This window comes from Myxocyprinus asiaticus, chromosome 45 (assembly GCF_019703515.2).
Source record: "Myxocyprinus asiaticus isolate MX2 ecotype Aquarium Trade chromosome 45, UBuf_Myxa_2, whole genome shotgun sequence".
Classification (NCBI taxonomy): Eukaryota; Metazoa; Chordata; class Actinopteri; order Cypriniformes; family Catostomidae; genus Myxocyprinus; species Myxocyprinus asiaticus.
In genome coordinates this window covers 2,001,906-2,024,989 of record NC_059388.1, presented here as the reverse complement: position 1 = coordinate 2,024,989, position 23,084 = coordinate 2,001,906, and the positions used below count along the sequence as shown (strand labels likewise).

The window sequence follows — 23,084 nt, the reverse complement described above, 5'->3', positions numbered from 1 at the left end:
TTTAATTTGTTTTTGAATGCGTCCACATTAAAACAGCGCCTTGTATCCACACCCCAGCTCAGAGCCATGTCAATTGCACTTTAACCTGTATTCCCCGCTTTGAGAGTAGCTATTTGGGGCAAAGGGAGGATTCCGTTTCTACAGAAAGAGATGCAAACGAGAAATATACGGTAACTGTATCTGCTACTGATACAGGAACGTTGCTTATGATTCACAATATTGTTTAAAGGAATGCAAGTTTTTCAAAATTGTTTTATGCTGTCTTAAAGTCCAACCAGTTCAAAATGAACGATCTTGTATGCACAGAAAGTAACATCGAGGTTCGCTGTTGGGGAAGCACAGCAATTGACAGCACAGCGCGACGAACACAACGGTGATAGCTTTCTTTTTTAATGAATGACCAAGGGAGAACACGGATGCAGAAATTATGCAGTCGAGATTTCCATATTTGGGGAATTCGCAGGGGTCAGCACAGCCAAAGTGCAATGGTCGAGCCTCGCGCTGGGTGAACCTCCTTCATGATCATAGTGTCTTCCATACCAGGTAAGTATAATTACACAGGCTTCAGGGCAGAGCACCCATTCTCCTCTTTTCCATTCATACCAATGTTGACCTCATATACAAACAAATGATCCACAACTCCCAGTACATGACTGCGCTTTGCAATTAGACAGGCATGTACATCAACTTTCAATTCCAACTTTTAAGGCTACCAAGTCTGTGGATTAGTTTTCTGCCTTGTGATGGTTTGTGATCTCAGGAGTGAGCGACAGCACCACTATACCATTCGCTCTTGGCCGACGAGTCAGCGGTCCGTTCACGGGTACGAAAAAACACCTGAACGAGAGCTAAAGTAAAGTTTCCTCATTTGCCTGCCCGCTCTCAGACACTTGTTTTATTGGTAAACAAAGATCCCTGCTTTTCATAACAAATTTTGATCCCATGAAAGGGGAGCGCACTGTGCCTGGAGGTACTGCAATACCAAGTTGATACGTGGAGTGGATGGAGCAAGCCCCGCTTCCATCTCCCAGGCCCAAAAATCAATGTAATATATGGTCCCCGGATAGGGGACGTATCAGATATTAAACTGATAAGAACAGATTTTCTTTCGAAAAGTTTTATTGTCACCATTTCTTTTTGACATCCACATTTTTCCACGTTTATACAGGTGCATCTCAATAAATTAGAATGTCGTGGAAAAGTTCATTTATTTCAGTAATTCAACTCAAATTGTGAAACTCGTATATTAAATAAATTCAATGCACACAGACTGAAGTAGTTTAAGTCTTTGGTTCTTTTAATTGTGATGATTTTGGCTCGCATTTAACAAAAACCCACCAATTCACTATCTCAAAAAATTAGAATATGGTGACATGCCAATCAGCTAATCAACTCAAAACACCTGCAAAGGTTTCCTGAGCCTTCAAAATGGTCTCTCAGTTTGGTTCACTAGGCTACACAATCATGGGGAAGACTGCTGATCTGACAGTTGTCCAGAAGACAATCATTGACACCCTTCACAAGGAGGGTAAGCCACAAACATTCATTGCCAAAGAAGCTGGCTGTTCACAGAGTGCTGTATCCAAGCATGTTAACAGAAAGTTGAGTGGAAGGAAAAAGTGTGGAAGAAAAAGATGCACAACCAACCGAGAGAACCACAGCCTTATGAGGATTGTCAAGCAAAATTGATTCAAGAATTTGGGTGAAGGCATCAAGAGCCACCACACACAGACGTGTCAAGGAATTTGGCTACAGTTGCCGTATTCCTCTTGTTAAGACACTCCTGAACCACAGACAACGTCAGAGGCATCTAACCTGGGCTAAGGAGAAGAAGAACTGGACTGTTGCCCAGTGGTCCAAAGTCCTCTTTTCAGATGAGAGCAAGTTTTGTATTTCATTTGGAAACCAAGGTCCTAGAGTCTGGAGGAAGGGTGGAGAAGCTCATAGCCCAAGTTGCTTGAAGTCCAGTGTTAAGTTTCCACAGTCTGTGATGATTTGGGGTGCAAAGTCACTGCACCCATTCACCAAGAAATTTTGGGGCACTTCATGCTTCCTTCTGTTGACCAGGTTTTTTAAAGATGCTGATTTCATTTTCCAGCAGGATTTGGCACCTGCCCACACTGCCAAAAGCACCAAAAGTTGGTTAAATGACCATGGTGTTGGTGTGCTTGACTGGCCAGCAAACTCACCAGACCTGAATTGTTTATTGTCAAGAGGAAAATGAGAAACAAGAGACCAAAAAATGCAGATGAGCTGAAGGCCACTGTCAAAGAAACCTGGGCTTCCATACCAACTCAGCAGTGCCACAAACTGATCACCTCCATGCCACGCCGAATTGAGGCAGTAATTAAAGCAAAAGGAGCCCCTACCAAGTATTGAGTACATATACTGTAAATGAACATACTTTCCAGAAGGCCAACAATTCACTAAAAATGTTTTTTTATTGGTCTTATGATGTATTCTAATTTGTTGAGATAGTGAATTGGTGGGTTTTTTTTTAAATGTGAGCCAAAATCATCACAATTAAAAGAACCAAAGACTTAAACTACTTCAGTCTGTGTGCATTGAATTTATTTAATACACGAGTTTCACAATTTGAGTTGAATTACTGAAATAAATGAACTTTTCCATGACATTCTAATTTATTGAGATGCACCTGTATATTTTTTCCAACATGTTTTCACACAATTTGTTTTATTTTTCTCCTAAAAAACATAAACACAACTTCATATTGTTTTAAAATAAGACTTCAAATTATTTAAGAAACCCATAAAACAATAAAAATGTTTTGTGTGTTGTGCTTAAAAGTCCATGTTTTTCAAATGTGTGTTAAAACCAATGTAGTTTAGAATAAATAAAATAATAAGACAACTGTGTGCCAATTTAAAATGCCATCTGTTGTTCAAATCCAGGGTGAGTCCCTATTAAGTTGGCCATCACCCCAATTTCAAGGACAGGCACTCGGCCCACCACTTCTGCGCCCAGTGGAGATCCCCTCTCCTCCAGCCCGCTGGCCCGCTTTTCCTGTAGCCGGTGGTGGTAAGGATGCATCTACGGGCAGCCAAATACGGTGGCGGCCGGGACCTTCTCTGTGTGACCCCAGTCCCCCCGTCTGAATGATGATGCCCGGTACCCCTGCAGCATTGATTTTATAAGTCGCTTGCTCACGTGGAGGGGGACCGTAATGCGTTTCCCCACCAGCAGGTTTCTGATGGTCCAGATGGCATCCTTGGTACAGTTGAGTGTGAGCCAGTGTGAGAAAAATTGCTGTTGTGTCAGGTCCTTCAAGCCCTGGCCTACCCCAAGGATGGCGAGCTTATACTCGATCTGGACCCCACCCGCTGGCAGGCTTGGGAAAATCAGGGGGTCAGTTGTGGCCCACAGGTCCCACGCAGTGCCGCACTCCCAAAGCAGGTGTCTTACAGTCTCCGGGGCATTGCACCCGGACTGTGGGCAGGTTGGATCTTTGGCCATGCCTCTGGAGTGCATAACCGCCCTGACTGAGAGGATCTTATGAGCCACCATCCATGACAAGTCCTTGTGCCTGTTCTGGAGCGCGGGGTGGGCAGTGTTTTTCCAAACTTGTTTGGCCTCGCCTAGTGTGAGGCCTTAAACTGGACTCACAGGTTCCCGGTCCTGCATAAGAGAGACAAGAGACTTGTGGTTAGTTAAAATGGTGACACCTTGTTGTTCTAAAAGGTATTTCTTTAAAAACTTCTTTATAAAACTGTACTCCTTAGGAAGGTTAATAGACACTGGGGTTTTCAAATCTGTTGTTAAAAATTTCCGAGATCTTAAGTAAGACCCCATCCAGAATCCTGGTCATGGCTGCAGTCTTGTTCTTTCTGGATGGCATCACCGCATAGCTGAGGTGAAGGGTGGTGAAGTGGCTAGCTAAAAACAGGTGGGGATCTGGGAGGCCTTTCTCGCCATTTTCCAGCCTTTTCTTCACAACCTCCCTCTTCAGGTGTTCCCACTTGGATCCCCAAATGTAGTAAAACACTGCCCTCTCCAGGTCTAAAAGAAAGTTTCTTGTAGGGCTAAAAAGAGAACAAACCAATAATAGCAAGGGTACAATAACTGCTTTAAAATTAAAACTTTGCCTTCTATTGTCAACTGTCTTAGTCCCCAAAACACCATTTTTTTCTAACTTTCCCTAACAAGTCAGTCCAATTGTCACATCCACCTCCTCCTTTGTCAAATTTAACACCTAAAATCTTGAAATCCGTCTCTTTAAAAACCAAGTCAAGTCCGCCTATGTTTACTTCCCCCCACAGCCTGAAGAGCTGGGCCTCAGACTTACACCTATTCAGTTTAGTGCCCAAGGCCCGACCATACCATTCAGTCAAGTCCATTGCTCTTCGTACTGATAATCCTTTATCAATAAGATTTCACACAGCAATTTTTACAAAAATCTTCTCCAGCCACCATACTTCATCAGACAACTGCATTTTCATTACAAGCTAGAGGGAAACTTGGAGTGTATGAAACATACATAATTTTGTGGGCAATGTAGAATAGCAGACAGATTACAAATATAATCTATTGTTTAAAAGTTATGACCGTTCTAGTGAGTAGTGGGAAAACGGAATAAAACAAACATTTAGAATGTTAAGATACATTTCACATGACCACTCCTCAAATACTACTTTTGAGTACCTGTAATAATAAATTGAGATTGTATCTGAAATTGAAGGACACAAACACTGAAATATACATTTTATGTGTTCAATAAAACACACACTTTAATTTGAACATTAGAATTACACATGAATTACACAGCAAAACATACAAAATCAAACTTTCGAACTATCTACAGTAAATACATTTTTAATAAAGAGCGCAGGAACAGAATATATATAAATTCATAAATACTCAACAACTACAATACCTGTGGAGAGAAGAGAGGGAGAAAAGAGGGGAGGGGGAGGACAACAACACCAGTAAACACAGCCCAACCAAGGCCTCTTCGTGAAACTGGTCACACTCAGCTGAGTGCTGTGGCAGGGTGAGCAAGAGACAGACACGGTGGGTGTGGTGTCAAGCCTCGGAGAGGCATTTATTGGAAACAATAATAAACGTAAGTGTCCAAGGGGGAATCGTGTTCATAATAAAAGGGGGAATCTGGCATCCTCGCGTTGAATGGGGCTCCGTGAAAGAGGCGGGGTAGTGTCCATAGGATAGCCCAGGCATGGGCTGGATCAGTCGGTCACTCACGCTCCCCTCCAAAGTCCACAGCGCGTGGGGCGGCGGCATCACTGGAGTCCTGTCTTCCCAGGCCCGCGGCAAGCGTGAGGGGAAGGTGGCCCGGCATCTAGCCCGTCGACGACAACATGAGCAGTTCACTCCTGGCGACTCATTACAACGTCCGGGGGTCCGAAGAACAGGTCCAGCAGCACGTCCACTCGTCCGATCCCTCCCAGCTCTGGTCCTGAGCGTGCGAGGATGCCAGTGTGTGCACACATGGAGATTTGAAGCCAGCTCCCCAAGAAGAGGTGTGCACTGTGTTTTAAAGACAGTGGTGATGAAGCATTATCCCCATCAGGTGTGCTTCATTCACCGCTGACCAAACGAGTCTTGTTATTTATGCACCTCTTCTCACTCTCCCACCCAACTCCCGTCGTGAGTTGTGAATTGATGTCAGAGTACGAGGGATAAGAAACAGAGTCAGGGAAGCGTTTATGCTTTCTAGATGACTTGGGACCTGTGCGAGAGTGGCTAGCTATACCCAAAATAATAAGAGTAACAGTGTTAGTGTTACTGCGAGTATCAGTCATATGTGAAATGGAAACAAACAATACATACACATTCATACATACCCAGTTGATGGTCTTGGCTGGGGATCAGGTTCCATCTCATCCTCCATCTCCTCGTGGTCTGGGTCTTTCTGCAGTAGTTCCTGGTCCAGCAGATCTTCCTCCTCTGTGCTCATGCCCTCATGAGCCATGTCCTCCTCTGCTATGAACCTAAGCTCATCAGCAGTTAGCTGCCTCCTTCTCTTGAGGGTGCTGAGCAGGGAGCCATAGTCTCTATCCATATCTACAACAGAAAAAAAGTACAAAAATTGGTAGCCAGCAGTGTGTTCTTCAAAAATCCGTACTCTGAATAGTCACCAAAGGCTTGCAGACTAACCAGAATGTCCAACTGCAGACAGTCCTCACATTTTCCTTGTGAACAGAAAGCTACACACAATCTAAAATCATGTCTGTGTGATGGATGGGTAAGGCTATCTGCTAAATTATAGAAAGATATCTACCATTTTTTTATTACATGGGAAAATCAACAAGCTAGATAACTTATCTAACTAGCAGGCCAGTTTCCAGGCAGGTCTGAACAGCGTCTGCTCTCTGCCTCACATTACTTCAGGCGGATTTTTCACAAACCACAAAATTGGCAAAAAAAGTTATTGATATTTAGTTAAAAAATTTACATAGTATTGCTAGCTAATGTTTATTTAGCAAGTTTATATAAAAAGAAGAGGCTCGCCGATGACGGTCATGTTTTTTTCCAGAAAAAAACTAGCTAGCTCTACTCCTACAAATAAATGCTTCGTAACTAAAAAGTTTGACTATCTTTCACAAGTGACAAAATTGGCCAAAAAAGTTATTGATATTTAGCTAAAAATGTACATAGTATTGCTAGCTAATGTTTATTTAGCAAGTTTCACAGAAATTTGCTTAAAAATAGAGGCTAGCTGCCTGTCCGATGAACGCCGACGGTCATGTCATTTTTTCCAGAAATAACTAGCATTACTCCTACAAATAAATGCTTCGTAACTAAAATGTTTTGACTTTAAATAGACAATATTGATAACACATATTAAATAACTTGTCTTACCTCGAAAGATCGCCTCAGTTTTCAGTTTGAATCAGTAAGTCCAACACTTGAGGTAATCACCTGGCGTATCCTCTCTGGCTCCGCTCAGGCAAATGGAGAATGACGCGGATGATGATACATTTATTATTCATGCCCAGTAACACCTTAACCAATCATATGTGCTTTTAGCTTATATTGTTATGAGTATCTGGCAGTTTTCAGAAATAAAATCGGTGATTGGACGGTGAAGATACTGAGACAGGAACCATGGGAATAATTGTTCCCAAATTTGAATGCTCCAGCTGGTAAGGGTTAAAACCTTTTTAGTGCTTTTTGAATTTCTAAAACTGTAAAATCCTGGGATGAAAGCACATCTTGATTCTTAACCTTTTTGTCTAAGAAAGCAAAAAATTCATCTAAGATGTCATTGTGTACCTCTATTGGACTATACAAGTTGTCATAAAATTTTTCAATCTCACCCAAAAATCTCCTCTTTAGTATTTACTCACCAAAAAAAAAAAATAATTTTAAAGTGGTGATTGACCCTCCCCATGTTATAATCTTTTTAAAAAAGTATCTAGTACACTTCTCCCCTTCTTCTATCTCTCTCTCTTTATATCTTAAAATGACACCTTTACTCTGAGTTTCAGACAAAACTGACATTTCTTTCTTCATTTCTTTGATCTCTTCTGTAAAATATCTCTGCAGTCTTTTCTGCAGCCCCATCATGCATCTTTTTTTCTTTTCCTATTTTCCTAAAAAAACTGTCTTGTCCTTTCTTTAACCATCTCCCACCACTGTGTTCATGAGTCATAAACGTCCTAGAGGGTCTGCCATTGGCTGAACTGCTCCCTATACTCTCCAACCACTTCTAAAAGGGAGCAGTTCAGCTTCCACAGCTCTCTCCCTACCGTCACACCAGTGGGTAGTGAAAGGGTGCAAGACAGCATCATGTGATCAGAAAAGAAGAGGGGGTCAATGTAGCATCGGTCGGCGAGCAGCCTTGTGTAAAATCATAGTCAATTTGAGAGGCTCTGGTGCAATCACCACTGGACCAGGTGAAGCCCTCCTCTCTTTGATGCAGTGTTTTAAAACAGTCAACTAACTTAAAATCTTTGACAAAATTTTGCAATAGAACTGCCCTCTTCTGAGATAAAACACAATTAAAATCCCCTACCTAGCATGTGGGGCTGCAGGTCTTGTAAAAGCTCATATCTGTAATTTTTTTTCTGTAAAACCATATACATTTAGAGTTGTTAAAATCCTTGCCCAAAAAAATTAGATTAGCTAAAATTGCCTGCCCATCCCTCACCACTTTGCTGCCCTTCACCATGATATTTGAGTTATTGATTAAAATAGCAACACCGTCACACTTGTTAAAGTTGGAGCCAATCCACATGGAAGGACCTGTTGTTCACATCTCTTCCCACTTCCTGTAGTTGTTTAAAAAGGGCAGAGCACACTCTTGCAATAAAAGGACATCTGGCTTAATTTTTAAACACAATAAAACACTCTGTGCTCTCAGGGTGGACCTCACACTTTTCACATTGATTGTAGAGATAATGAGGTCCAGGAGCAGTATGGTTAAAATACAAGCAGTAAAAAGAAGAAAACACAACTAAAAAGACTGCAGAGACATATATTAAAATCATGTTATATCTTGTTGCACTTGCCTCTCCTTTCCCCCAGAACAACTGGGGTCAGGGGGACAAGTGCTCGACCCCTCAGGGTCCACAGAGAAAAACTCTTGTGGATCCTTCGTTGACGATGTTCTTAGCTTGATGTGCAGAAAAGAGACTTCATTTGGAAATTCTGTGGACCACATATGGTCTAGATCTTCTGAAGAGGAACTATCTAGCTGATGTGCTGCCCTCAGCCTTTTCTCCTCTGCTTGAAGCAGAGGAGATCTCACAGTTCTTTTCTGCACATGAGCACTGGGGAAAGAACAATCAGTTTCACTCCCACTAGTCGATACACTCACCTCAGAGATGGTTTTTAGGGAGGAAACCATTCCCTATCTGTCACTCACTTGACATTGTGTCGATGTAGTGACACAAGTGGTCACTCTTGGGAGCCCGAGACACCTCTGGTCTTTGATAAAAGGCCAATGAAAATTGGCGAGTGGTATTTGCATGCCACTCCCCCAGACATATGGGTATAAAAGGAGCTGATATGCACCCACTCATTCAGATTTTCTCTTTGGAGCTGAACGGTCATGTTCACTGAGCTGAATTCTACTGTTCATTCACCTCTGCTGGATCTGACGGTGCATTTCAGTGGCTTCTCCCTCCTCTGCACTGGTGCACTGCAGAGAACGCCCCTGGGCGCTTTGGCAGAAAACAAAGAGAGTATATTTTCTGAAAGAGCTTTTTCCTCTAAAAGAGTATATTTCTTTAAAAGAGCGGCACACACGGAACGTCTTTTTAAAGACGCCTTTCCCATTGTGTGTTATTCCTGGTTGCGGTCGTTCTCTCTCAACTTCGGATTGTCATGATCGCTGTCTTTAGTGTCTGGGCGCGACCGAGACAGCGTTTGTGGATGGTTCATGCTCTCATTACGAGAACATGACCATGGCAACGTTGCGGTCACGGCTTGCTTCTACCTACGGGTATGAGGCCAGCACGGCTAGCACTGGGGGTGATTTGGGGACCCCAATGGGATTGCCTCCGCCGGGTATCCCCCCGCAGACCCCCCATTCCCCAGCATGCTCGTCTGCCCCAGTCAGGCTTCTGGATGAGTTCGCCAGCTCGTCTCACGGCAAGTCTGGCTTCTTGTTCGGAGCCCACAAAGAGGATGAGCTCTCAAGTGCAGCATCGGAGAGTGGGCTTGTCCAGTCGGATGCAGAAGCCTCAGCTGGGCTCCTCCCCTCGGGGACGATTGCCCAGTCACAGACTGATGCCGAAATGACGGACATGCTTTCCCGGGTGGCCGCGATTGTCAGGTTAGAGTGGAACCCTCCGCTCTCCCCTGAACCCTCGCGGCTTGATGATTGGTTCCTGGGTTTGCGGCGCCGCTCAAAGCAGCCACGCCCCGCTCCAGTGCCTTTCATTCCGGAAGTGCACAAGGAGCTGACAAAATCGTGGGAGGCACCTTTTACTGCCCGGCCCCGATTCTGCAGTTCCCCCGCTCTCACTACCCTGGATGGTGGGGCGGCCAGGGGCTATACGGCGATTCCCCCAGTGGATAAGGCACTCACAGTGCACCTATACCCGCAGAGCGCCGCCACCTGGCGTGGATGCCCTTATCTCCTGTCCAAATCCTGTAGGCTCATGTCGTCCCTGACGGCTAACGCCTACAGCGCTGCTGGACAAGCCGCCTCTGCCCTGAATGCCATGGCTCTCCTGCAGTTCCACCAAGCCAAGGCATTGAAAGAACTGCACGAGGGTAGTTCCGCCCCAGATTTGATGCAGGAACTGCACTCGGCAACCGACCTCGCTCTCCGAGCAACGAAGGTCACGGCGCGGTCTCTCAGGCGGATGATGGCCACATTAGTGGTCCAGGAGCACCACCTTTGGCTCAACCTGGTCGAGATGGGTGAGGCCGACAAGACACGGTTTCTTGCTGCCCCCATTTCCCAGGCTGGCCTATTCGGCGACACCGTCGAGGACTTTGCCCAGCAGTTCTCGGCGGTGAAGTGCAGACGGAGGCTATCCGGCACATCCTGCCCCAGCACGGCTCAAGATCCCGCACCCCATCTGCTCATTGCCAAGGGCGTCCCCCTGTGGTGACTGCACTGGCTCCGCCACAGCCTGCCCCTTCAGCCCGGCCCCGGCGTGGAGCCCACCGCAGGAAGCAGACATCACCCGTCTCACAGTCGGCGCCTAAGAACCCACAGAGGTCGTCAAAGCACCCCTGAGATGGGTGACCCAAGGATGAAGGAACCCACTCACCTTGAGCTGGTAAGAAGACCACTCATCCCCCGGTGGAGGGCCAGGTGGAAAATCTTTTGTTGCCTTTTTGTTTGATTTCGCCGCATGCCCAAGTGGCTGCGGTACCCAACAGTTCAGCAGGTTTCCTTCCTCCCTGGGTCACATACCCGGTGTGCACGGTCGTCATCACGACTACCGTCCACGGGTTTTTCCTTGCAGGATTGGCACTCCAGTGGTGGTCTTTCCGCCCCTGAGCGCCCAGCTGTGGCACACAGCCGCCCCCGATGTGGCAGTCTCAATGGGTTACGAGAACAGGCCTCTTCCTCCCCCGTCCCAGGCTGTTCAGGGGGTGGTCACAAGGAGCCAGATAAGTGCTTCGAAGTCCCTAGACTCAGCACAGCCACGACGTGGTGTGGCACCTCGAGCTCTGCCCCGCCACGAGGCCCCACCTGCTGGTACGCCCAACGAAGTTGTCCCCTTGGTCCCCCTTGCTCAGAACTTGGATGCATGGCTTGTGCTTTCCAATCCGTCGCGATGGCTGATCCAGACCGTCCGACTCAGCTACGCGAGTCAGTTCGCCAGGTACCCGTCCAGGTTCAGCGGTATTCACTTCACCTTGGTCAAGAACGAAAACACTGCTACCTTGCGCGCGGAGATCGCTACCCTCCTATGGAAGGGCGTGATAGAACCTGTCCCTCCAGCCGAGATGAAGAAGGGGTTTTACAGCCCTTTAAGGCTAACCCCATGCAATATATATCTTCTGCTAGTTCGTTTCCCTGTTGGCAAACTGCGTCTTCCTTGGGCAGAGCCCCTCTGTCACAGTCTCCATGTTTGTCGTAACTCCTCCCCCGTTGAGTAGGATCTACCTTGAAGACTCTCCACATGGTTGGAAAGACCATGTGACATATTTTCCACTTAAATATCCCCCCTCTATTTGGGTGAGGTGTGGTCTCCGCAGTGTCTTCCCCTTGGGAGGGACACCCCCCGATTAGACCTGGTGGCCCCATCGGATAATCCCCCTTCTTTTTTAGGGAGTGGAAAAAGAGAAGGGGAAAAGAGGCCACGACTGGGTTAAGCCAGTCTCTATCTTTGGGTAGTTGAATTGTCCCCAAGGGGCCGTTCGACACTCATAACTATGTTGGGGGAGGTTACGTGTCGACCTGGTGTGCTGGCTATGAGGCACACAGTAGTCTGCCCACCACACACTGCCAGTTCACGTAACACAGTTCAGCCAATTGTGGCCCCTAGTGTCACTACATCGACACAACGTCAAGTGAGTGACAGATAGGGAATGTTATGGTTACTTGTGTAACCTCCGTTCCCTGATGGAGGGAACGAGATGTTATGTCCCTCCTGCCACAATGCTGAACTACCCGCTGAAATGGCCGGACCTTATATCGGCTCCTCAGCATAAAACCTGAATGAGTGGTTGCATACCAGCTCCTTTTATACCCGTATGTCCGGGGTAGTGGCATGCAAATACCACTCGCCAATTTTCATTGGCCTTTTATCAAAGACCAGTGGTGTCTCGGACTCCCAAGAGTGACCCCTAGTGTCACTACATCGACACAATGTCCCGTTCCCTCCATCAGGGAACGGAGGTTACAAAAGTAACCATGACATTTCCTCCTCCCCATCCTCCATTTTGTTTCTTTTTACTTGTTGGGGTGTGGCTTCCTCACTCTGTTTTTAACAATCAGTGACTCAACCCCTGAGGCCGCCCCACTTCCTCCTCCTTGCCCAATCCTTGAGGCTGGCTGGAGATTTTAAATTCCCAGCAAAACCTCAGGGCCCACCTTCTCCTCTCTTTGTTCTTTTGCTTGCTCCTATTGTGGGGTGGCCATTTTGTTGCCTTTCAATTTGTTGGCAAAACTTTTGGGGCAATCTCTGTAGAGATGGTTTGTTCACCACAAAGATTGCACCGTCTGCCATTTCGGATATTCTTCAAAGATATGTCCAATTTCTCTACACTTGCCACAAATTATTTCTTGACATGCTTCAGCTAAGTGTCCTGTTTTGCCACACTTTCTACATAGTTTGGGCATTCCCTGATAATGTATGTAGCCCCTGTTTTCTCCCAACACAATCATGGAAGGCAGATGTCTCAGGCCCTGGTATCCTCCTGTGTCTTCCCATTGTTTAATGGGGATCCGCCAGGAGCAATTCCAGATGCAATCCTCATCAAGCACTTTGACTGGTTGGCCTCGAACAGTGCAATGTCTCCCCAACCAGACACAAATGTCTTCTCCACTCACCGTTTCATTAAACACTCTGACAATTACAGTTTTTATGGAATTATCAGAAAGCTTTTCCATGGTGAACATGGAGAATGGGCTTCACAAAGCTGAAATCTTTGCCAGAAAACACTAAGCAAGGGAGCATTTTTAAAACTGACATCAAAACCTTTGTTCCAGGGCAGGGTCATAATACAATTCAAATCTTCCGGTTTAAAATTTAGAGATTTTTGGATGAGCTTCCTAGAGAAGTCTAGACGAGACATCTCCAGGAGCTTTCTATCAGTCTCCTTAAATAAAAATTGCATGCTGTGGTGCCTTCTAGTGCCAGCACGGGCAGCAAACATTTTGGGGGCACCACACGCTTAAAACTGTTCAAAAATATAATAACCACAATACAAATAAATAATTAAAAACAAAGAATAAATTACCATAAAAGAGTCCAATAAATTACTTAAAAACAAAGAGGTTCACTTACCTTGTCTTCTGATATATACTCTCCAACTAGGAAGACCTGAAGCCACTAAACAAAAAGACGAGAAGCGAAGGTCAGAAACAATCAAGCTGACATGGACAGTTTGACCAGTGCGGAACCAAACAAAATGGACCATGCCACTCCTCGAAGCAATTCATGTCAGTGTGCAACACTTTTGTCTTTCTCTCAGCTCAAAGGCTGCTGGAGTGCCTTTGACCGAAACCATGTGTGGAGGCCAAACAGACCTTTCTACTCACCTTTGAACATTTGGGATTCATTATTTGTCCTTGGTGTTGTCATGCTGTAGAGTGCACTCAACTACGTTCTGTTGTTACCTTTCCCTTTCCATGCAAAAGGGGTAAGAAGTATAAAAATTGTCAACGCGTCTCCCCACCCCCACCCAATGTCTCGATGAAGGACCCTGAGGTCTCATAGTTTGGCCGCCGCATTTGATTACGCTGACACAGACTATTTTATTCACATATGAACACAAATCATGGCTTTTTTGGATCCATTTGGGCCCGTTGTTTTAATTTGTCTCTGTACTTTAAAATTAGTGGGGCTTAACTTACATTTCTCTCAAATATAACATCAGTAGGCTTGGAGAGAAAACGGAATCCATTGCCAGCACGTACTCCGGCATGTTGTGGTGAACGTGTCCACATGAAACGCTGAGACTATAAGGTGCCTCCTTTATGTGTCTTAGCTCGACGGCCGCTGACGTGTCGTTGTACCTATAGTTGAAACCATGTTCGGAAGCCAAACCTATTTTTCTACTCATGTTTGAACATTTGGGATTTATGTTTTCTTCTTCGTTGTTGTGTGCCCTTCTCAATGTTCTATTATCCATTGCCTTTCCATGTAAAAGGGGAACAAAGTGTAAGCATTGTCAACATGTGCCCAACCAACGCTGATACTACACAGAGCTTTGTTTCAATCTCTCAGTGAAGGACGCTGAGGTCTCTTTGTTTCAGAGTAATCAAACGTGGCAGCTGAACAGACCTTTTTATTCTCATATGAACTCAAATCGTGGCTTTTTTTTCTCTCTTCTATTTCAGATCGATTTGATCCAAAGTTTGACTTTGGTCAAAGTGAGGTTAATCTAACTTTTCTCTTAAAATGAACAGTGAGCTTGGAGAGAAAACAGAATCCATTGCGAGCACGTAGGTACTCCTGCGTGTTTAGGTGAAGGCGTCCACTTCAAAAGCAGATACGGCTCTTTATTTCGATCTCTCAGATCGATGAACGGCGAAGTTTCTTTGTCTTAGTTTGATATGATGCAAGAAAATTTAGCTTGTGTAAAAGAACTTCCAGTTTCAAAGTTCAGATAAAGAAGAGTCTGCTCAAAGAGATATTTGACATTTTAACTCTAATGTTTTCACATGATTCCCTTAAATATGTCATCGGTGGTAAACTGTATACCTGTAAATATTATATATTTAATGGCATGATTTATTGATTTTAGTCTTATTAGTGGTATATGTTTTGTGATGGAATTGACACCATATTAGAAAATTCATCTTTAAAGAGAATTTGTCGCTGGTGTTATCAATGCTGGCATTATTCGTTAAGCAAAATTCAGTTATAAAATAAACAACCACAGTCAAGTTGCCCTTTATAAATAATAATAATAATTACAAGATGTTAAACAACTGTTTTACCCTCAGCTTTTATGGGCAAAACCTGAACTGATTAAAAATGTCAATTGTAAGCTTTTTTTGAGAATGACCCAATCACATTTAAGCACACATCCTGTCATTTTGTTTTGTTTTTACCCAGTATTTATTATGTCCAATGTTTGTTTCCTCCCTGTGCTTTCATATAAGTGTTATTTGACTTACTTTTCCACTAAACTTAACATCAGTAAGATTGGAGGGAAAACTGAATCCGTTGCCAGCATGTACTCCTTCATGTTGTGGTGTTGTTTTGTGACTGTTTGTGGTCTCAGGAGTGAGCGACAGCACCACTCTACCATTCGCTCTCTGCCGAGGAGTCGGCCGTCCGTTCACGTGTATGCGCACACACACAGACCTGAACAAGAACTAAAGTAAAGTTTCCTCATTTGCCCGCCTACTCTCAGACCCTTATTTTATCGGTAAACAAATATCTCTGCTTTTCATAACAAATTTTGATCCCCCAAAAGGGGAGCGCACCATGCCTGGAGATACTGCAATACCAAGTTGATATGTGGATTGGACAGAGCGAGCCCTGCTTCCATCTCCCAGGCCCAAAAAGCAATTTAATATATATATGGTCCCCGGATAGAGGATGTATCAGATATTAAACTGATAAGAACAGATTTTCTCTTTAGAAAAAATTTATTTTACAAAATTCTTATTTTACATTTACATTTACATTAATTCATTTGGCAGACGCTTTTATCCAAAGCGACTTACAAAAGAGGAAAACATAAGCGAATCATCTTAGGAGACAGTGGTATGAAAAGTGCTGTATTACAAAAATATCACTAGCATCATAATAGTATTCAAAACAGAATAAAGTGCAACAGAATTTTTTTTTTTTTTAATGACTGGTTAAGTGCTCATGGAAATGTGTTTTTAGTCGTTTTTTGAAGACAGAGAGTGAGTCAGCTTCACGGATGGAGTTGGGAAGGTCGTTCCACCAACGTGGTACGATGAAGCTGAAAGTCCGGGAAAGTGTTTTGGTGCCTCTTTGTGTTGGTACAACAAGGCGATGTTCCTTAGCCGACCGCAGGCTTCTAGTGGGCGCATAGCTCTGCATAAATGATTTTAGGTATGCTGGAGCAGACCCAGTGACTGTTCTGTATGCCAGCATCAGAGCCTTGAACTTGATACGTGCATCAACTGGCAGCCAGTGGAGAGAGGCAAGAAGTGGTGTAACATGTGCTCTCTTTGGTTCATTAAAGACCAGACATGCTGCTGCATTCTGGATCATTTGGAGGGGTCTAATTGCACATGCAGGGAGGCCTGCAATGACAGCGTTACTTTAGTCCAGTCTAATTATGACAAGTGACTGGACAAGCAGTTGTGTGGCATGTTCAGAGAGGAAGGGTCTTATCTTCCTGATATTGTAGAGTGTAAATCTACATGATCTTGCGGTCTTTGAGATGTGGTCTGTGAAATTTAGTCTGTTGTCGATGGTTACCCCTAGATTTCTGACCGATTTGGAAGGCGTTACTGTAGTTGCACCCAGCTGCGCGGTGATGTTGTGTTCAACAGCAGGGTTGGCTGGAAGACAAGGAGATCAGTCTTGGCTGAGTTGAGTTGCAGGTGGTGCTCCTTCATCCAGGCCGAGATGTCCGCCAGGCAGGCAGAAATTCGAGCAGTCACTGTGGTGTCATTGGGCTGGAAAGACAAGTAGAGTTGCGTGTCATCAGCGTAACAGTGGTAAGAGAAACCATGTGCCTGAATGATGGGTCCCAGTGATTTTGTGTATATAGAGATGAGAAGTGGCTCGAGCACTGATCCCTGAGGTACCCCAGTAAGTAGCTGATGTGGCTTGGATACCTCACACCTCTCCAGGCTACCTTGAAGAACCTACCTGAGAGACAGGAATTAAACCAGTCAAGCATAGTTCCTGTGATGCCCAGCGAGGAGAGGGTAGAGAGTAAGATCTGATGGTTGACTGTGTCAAAGGCTGCAGAAAGGTCCAGCAGAATCAGGACTGATGATCTGGATTCAGCTTTCGCCTGTCTCAGCGACTCGGTGACAGAGAGCAGGGCAGTCTCGGTGGAGTGTCCACTTTTAAAGCCTGACTGATTGTCATCCAGCTGCTTGTTCTGTGAGAGATAGGCAGAGATTTGATTGAAAACTGCCCTTTCAAGTGTTTTTGCCATGAATAGGATGAAAGAGACTGGTCTGTAGTGTTCTATTTGTGTGGGATTAAGTGTGGGTTTCTTCAGCAGTGGGGTTACTCAAGCCTGCTTAAATGTAGCGGGAAAAGTGCCTGTAAGTAGAGATGTGTTAATTATGTGTGTGAGTGCAGGTAGGATGGATGGAGAAATGGCCTGGAGAAGGTGAGAAGGAATGGGGTCAAGGGAGCAGGTAGTGGGGTGGTTGGAGAGGAGTTTAGAGACCTCAGTGTCAGTCAGAGGAGAGAACATGGAGACAGAAGAGTTGCATACACGAGACAGGTGTTTGACAAGGTGTGGTGCTGAGAATGTATTGCTGATGGTTGTAACCTTATTAGTAAAAAATGTGGTGAAGACATCTGCTGTCAGTGATGTGTCAGAGAAGTGTGTTGAATGTTCTAAACAAGCTGAGAGTGTCTGTGGCGCTGTTGATCTTGTTCTGGTAATAGGAGGTTTTTGCAGATTTAAAGTTATCTGAAAAAGTTGCATGCAGAGACTGATATTTACCTAGATCAGCTGGATCTTTAGATTTCTGCCATCTCCTCTCAGCTGCCCTGAGGTCAATCTGATGTTCACGAAGGACGTCAGACAGCCAGGGGCTGGGTGGTGTAGAAGTGCTGGCCTAGAGGAGATAGGACAGATGTTGTCTAGACAGGTTGTTAAAGTAGAGCTTAGTGTGTCTGTGGCAGTGTTTACATTAAGCGTGGTAAATACATTTAGTGTGGGAAGAGAGGTAGAGATAGCAGTGGAAAGGTGAGAGGGAACGGAGGTTACAGTGAAAGGAAACCAATGGTGGAGTCTGTTTTAATGTAGATGGGAGGGTCATGTTGAATTGAACAAAGTAGTGATCAGAGACATGTAAAGGAGTAACAAGAATATTTGAGTTGGTACAGTTACGTGTAATGATGAGGTCCAGCTGGTTGCCCGATCTGTGAGTCGCTGTGTTGTGTAGTTTTTCCAAGTCAAATGAGGCCAGGAGAGTATTGAATTCAGTGGCCTGGGGCTTGTCTTGGTGTATGTTGAAATCACCAAGAACCACAAGTGTTCTACCATCCTCCGGCAAGGAGGACAGCAGGACAGCCAACTCCTCAAGAAAGTTTGTCAGCTGACCTGGAGGGCGATAGATGACAACAACATGTATTTTTGTGGGTTGCATTGTAGTAATAGCATGGAATTCAAAACTAGTATTGTTACATAGTGAAGAGTGTGTTAAAAAAACAGTCCAGTTGTTATGAATAAGCAAACCTGTTCCCACCGGTGTGTCGAGGGGTGTGAGAGAAGGAGAAGTTGTTGGAGAGAGCAGCAGGTGTTGCTGTATCCTCTGGACGTATCCATGTTTCTGTCAGTGCCAGGATGCTGACGGTGGACTGTGTGGCAAAGGCTGAAATGAAGTCAGCTTTGTTCACAGCTGACTGGCAGTTCCAGAGTCCCACTGAGAAAGAGAGCGGAGCAGGTGCTGAAGTGCAAAGTGGCCGTAGGTTGTGTGGGTTGCGTTTGGTCTTGCATTGATATCGTGTAAAGGTCTGTAACAGATAACAGGGATGTGCTTGAAGGCATGTGTTATTCGTGAAGTAGACATGTTAGTATATAGAAGGAGAATAATAAGAGATACAATAACAAGATACTTAAGTGCTATGTTGAGTGGCGCCTTGTCGGTGTCCTTGCTCGGTGGACTCGCACAGGTAGACTCGCTGGTCTTTACACAAGAAGGTCTTCACACAAGGAGGGCTTTACACGAGGGACGCAACTGCAGACTCCTGTAGATTGCTTATCCTGGATGACTATGGATCTAACGGTTTAAATATCTTACCTGGCGCTGGACACGCTTTAATGCTACTTAGCACACAACAAAGCTAGTCACGTGGTCAACAGAATCTAAGGGTCACGCGAGGTGACAAGTGCGACTTCCGTGCACCGCAAATAAATTATGCTGCACTTTAGCAATAAATAATACCCTAAAACAAGTGAAGCACTGTTTATAAACACTAAAAACCATGATAGTTTTACACGCACTGGACAATCAACGCCAAATCTAGCAGTGAATAACCTGGGACAAGTCAAAACAATATAACACACACACACCAACCTACGTATAAGCGACGCGAGTTCAAGACGGTAAACAAACAGCACAAGTCTAGCAATGAATACCACTCTTCGACAAAGTAAAAAAATGAAATAAACACATTTACATGCAACTGCAGACTCCTGTAGATAGATTGCTTATCCTTATTTTACATACATCTGTTAAAATACACAACAAATGTTTCATATTTAAAAGGCCTATTGCACTGAGATAACAAAATATTTAACATAAAATAAAAGCAAAGATAGAGACATTAAATCATTTTGTGAGCCATTTGTTTATATGTACAAAAGTCCATTTATCAGTTTGTGTTAAAAATAGTAAGTAAATAAAAAGGGTAAAAACCACAAAAAGGATAAAAAGTCCTGTTGTTCAAGACCACGAGTGAGTCCTTATCAAGTGGGCCATCACCCTAGTCTCCAGAACAGGCACCTAGGCCGCCACTTCAGGGGCCCAGAGGAGATCCCCTCTTCTCTGGCCCGCTGGCCGCTGTTCCCATAATTGGTTGTGGTGAGGGTGCATCTACGGGCGGCCAAGTACGGCGGCGGCCGAGAACTCTTCCGTGTGACCCCGGCCCCCCCCCCCCCGTCCGAATAACAGCGCCCAGTAACCCTGCAGCGTTGATGTTACCATTTGCTCACTCGTGTGGAGGGGGACCGTAATGCGTTTCCCAACCAGCAGGTTTGTTGTGGTACAGATGGCAACCTTGATTGCATTGAAGGTGAGCCAGAGCGAGGTAAACTGTTCTTCTGTACAGTCCTTCAAGCCCCGGCCCACACCAAGGATGGCAAGCTTGTAATCCACCTGGACCCCACCCACTGGCATACAGGGGAAATACAGGGGGCCGGTCATGGCCCACAGGTCCCGTGCAGCGCCGCACTCCCAGAGCAGGTGTCTTACGGTCTCCAGGTTTTTACACCCGGACTGGGGGCAGCTTGCATTTTTGGCCATGCTTCTGGAATGCATTACTGCCCTGACCGGGAGGATCTCATTGGCTACCATCCACGCCAGGTCCTTGTGCCCGTTCTGGAGAGCGGGGTGGGCAGCATTTTTCCAAAATTCTTTGGCCTCACCTAGTGTGAGGCCTGGAACTAGACTCACTGGTTCCCGGTCCTGCACAAGAGAGACAAGAGATTTGTGGTTGGTTAAAATGGTGGCATCCTGAATCTCTAAACTCTTTTCCTTTAAAAACTTCTTGATAAAATCATATCCTTTTGGAAGATTAAAAGCCACTGGGGTTGTCAAATCAATTGGTAAAATTTTTAAAACTCTCAGGTAAGACCCCATCCAGAAGCGGGCCATGGCTGCAGTCTTATTTTCTCTGGATGGGGTCACCGCATAGCCAATATGCAGGGCGGTGAAGCAGCTGGCTAAAAAGAGGTGGGGATCTGGGAGGCCTTTTCCACCATTTTCCGGTCTTTTCTTGACGACCTCCCTCTTCAAACGTTCCCACTTGGACCCCCACAGGAAGTAAAAAGCCGCCCTCTCCAGGTCTGAAAGGAAATGTTTTGGGGGACTAAAAACAGAACACACAAGTAAAAACAATGGTAAGATCATAGCTGTAAAGATTAAAACTTTTCCTTCCATTGTGATTCCAAGTCCCTAAAAACCCAGTCTTTTCCTAACTTTCCCTATCATGTCTATCCAATTTCCCCATCCGCCACTCTCTTTGTCGAATTTAACGCTTAGAATTTTTAAATCTGTCTCTTTAAACTCTACGTCAAGTCCACCTGTGTCCACGTTTCCCCACAGCCCGAAGAGCTGGGCCTCAGACTTACTCCTATTGAGTTTAGTGCCCGAGGCCCGACCGTACCAGTCCATTAAGTCCATTGCTCGTCGTATAGATAAAATGTCAGTAGCTAAAAGGGTCACGTCATCCATATATAAAACACAAGTCGCTGTTAGTCCGCCCGTCCCTGGAACGTCTAGTCCTTTGATCCATTGGTTCCTTCTCAAGATCTGTGCCAGTGGCTCAATACAAGCCACATACAGGAGAGGAGATAAAGGACACCCCTGACGGAAACCACTACATATGTTCACCGCTTTGGATAAATGCCCATTAACACGAATTTTGCTGACTAAACCATTGTACAGCAGTCCCACCCAGGCTATAAACCTCCCTGGAAAACCCATTTTTTGCAGTACCTGAAACAGGTACTGGTGCGAGACGCAGTCAAAAGCTTTCTCAAAATCTAAATTTAGGACTACTAACCGAATATTTCTGTCTCTCGCATAACAGATGGCATCTCTAATCAGCACTAGGCTGTCCGTGATCTTTCTCCCAGGCACAGCACAAGCTTGATCTGGGTGGATCACGTCCTCTAAAACGGTTGACATACGTGTTGCTAAAATTTTACTAAAAAGCTTAACGTCAAAATTTAAAAGTGTGATTGGACGCCAGTTTTTAAGGTCCGTCTTGTCTCCTTTTTTATATAGCAGTGAAACTATCCCTAACCTAAAGCTGTCGGGAAGTCTGTCTAAGGTCTCCAATTCACTAAAAACAGTCAGTAGGTCATGTGCTAAAATGTCTCAAAAAGTCTGATAAAACTCTAGGGGGAGTCCGTCCATTCCTGGGGACTTTTCCCATTTAAAACCTTTAAGAGCATTTTGTAATTCTAAAATGGTCAAATCTTGGGATAAAAGCTCACTTTGACTGCATACCTTTTTCTCTAAAAAACCTAAAACTTCCCTTAAAGTGTCACTTTCTACATCTTTTTTACAATATAAAGCCTCAAAATTCTTTAACCCCACTTAAATTGTTTTTTGTTGTGTGCACTTCCCTCCCTCCTGTTTTCAGTGATGTAATTGCCCCTCCCTGTGTGATTTTTTATTTTATTTTTTTTATTATTATTATTATTATTATTTTAAATATATCTGGTGCACTTTCCTCCTTCCTCAAGGTCTCTTTCTCGGCTTCTTAAAATGACACCTTTGCTTTGTGTTTCACTTAAAACAGACATTTCCTTTTTTACTTTTTTAATATCCTCACTAAAATCCAATCCATTATTTAAAAGGTTAAAATATCTCTGTAGTCTTTTTTGCAGCCCCATCATGTGCCTTTTTTCCCTATTTTTCTTATTTTTCCCTACCTTCCTAAAAAACTGTCTTGTCCTGTCCTTTACCATCTCCCACCACTGTGCTCGTGAATCATAAAAGTCTTGGAGGGTCTGCCATTGGCTGAACCGCTCCCTATATTTTCCAACTACTTCCTCATCTTCCAACAAGGAGTAGTTCAGCCTCCACAGCCCTCCCCCTACAGTCACACCAGTGGGCAGTGAAAGGGTGCAAGACAGCATCAAGTGGTCAGAAAAAAGAGGGGGGTCAATGTTGCATCGGTTGGCGGGCAGTCTCTTGTAAAAATATAGTCGATTCGAGAGGCTCTGGCCACATCACCACTAAACCAGGTGAGGCCCACCTCCCAATTGATGCATTTTTTTAAAACAGTCGACTAGCTTAAAATCTCCAACTAAGCCCTGCAATAAAACCGATGTCTTGTTGACCTTAAAATCCTCTCCTACCCTCTTTCTGCGTTAAAAAACAGTTAAAATCCCCAGCAACTAATAGGGGAACCCTACCTAACATGCGGGGCTGCAGGTCTTCTAAAAGCTCATACCTTTCCTGTTTATCAGTAAAACCATACACATTTAGAAGGATTTTAACATTGTCTGAAAGAGTCATGTTTGCTAAAATTGCCCACCCATCCCTCACCATAGTGCTGCCCTTCACCAAAAGGTTGGGATTATTTATTAAAATGGCAACACCGTCACATTTGTTG

The 23,084-nt window shown here is 44.7% G+C and overlaps 1 non-coding gene and 3 pseudogenes across 1 annotated transcript; all 4 read right to left on the bottom strand.

The window, feature by feature from the left end:
- Window positions 1-395: 395 nt before the first annotated feature.
- Window positions 396-551, bottom strand: LOC127435506 (U1 spliceosomal RNA). Its single transcript, XR_007896244.1, has one exon. It is a non-coding gene; the product is annotated as a U1 spliceosomal RNA (small nuclear RNA).
- Window positions 552-948: 397 nt separating this feature from the next.
- LOC127435513 (uncharacterized) lies at window positions 949-1,120 on the bottom strand (annotated as a pseudogene).
- A 1,931-nt stretch (window positions 1,121-3,051) lies between these two features.
- On the bottom strand, window positions 3,052-21,139 carry LOC127434907 (uncharacterized; annotated as a pseudogene).
- LOC127435517 (uncharacterized) lies at window positions 15,537-15,712 on the bottom strand (annotated as a pseudogene).
- Window positions 21,140-23,084: the final 1,945 nt, after the last annotated feature.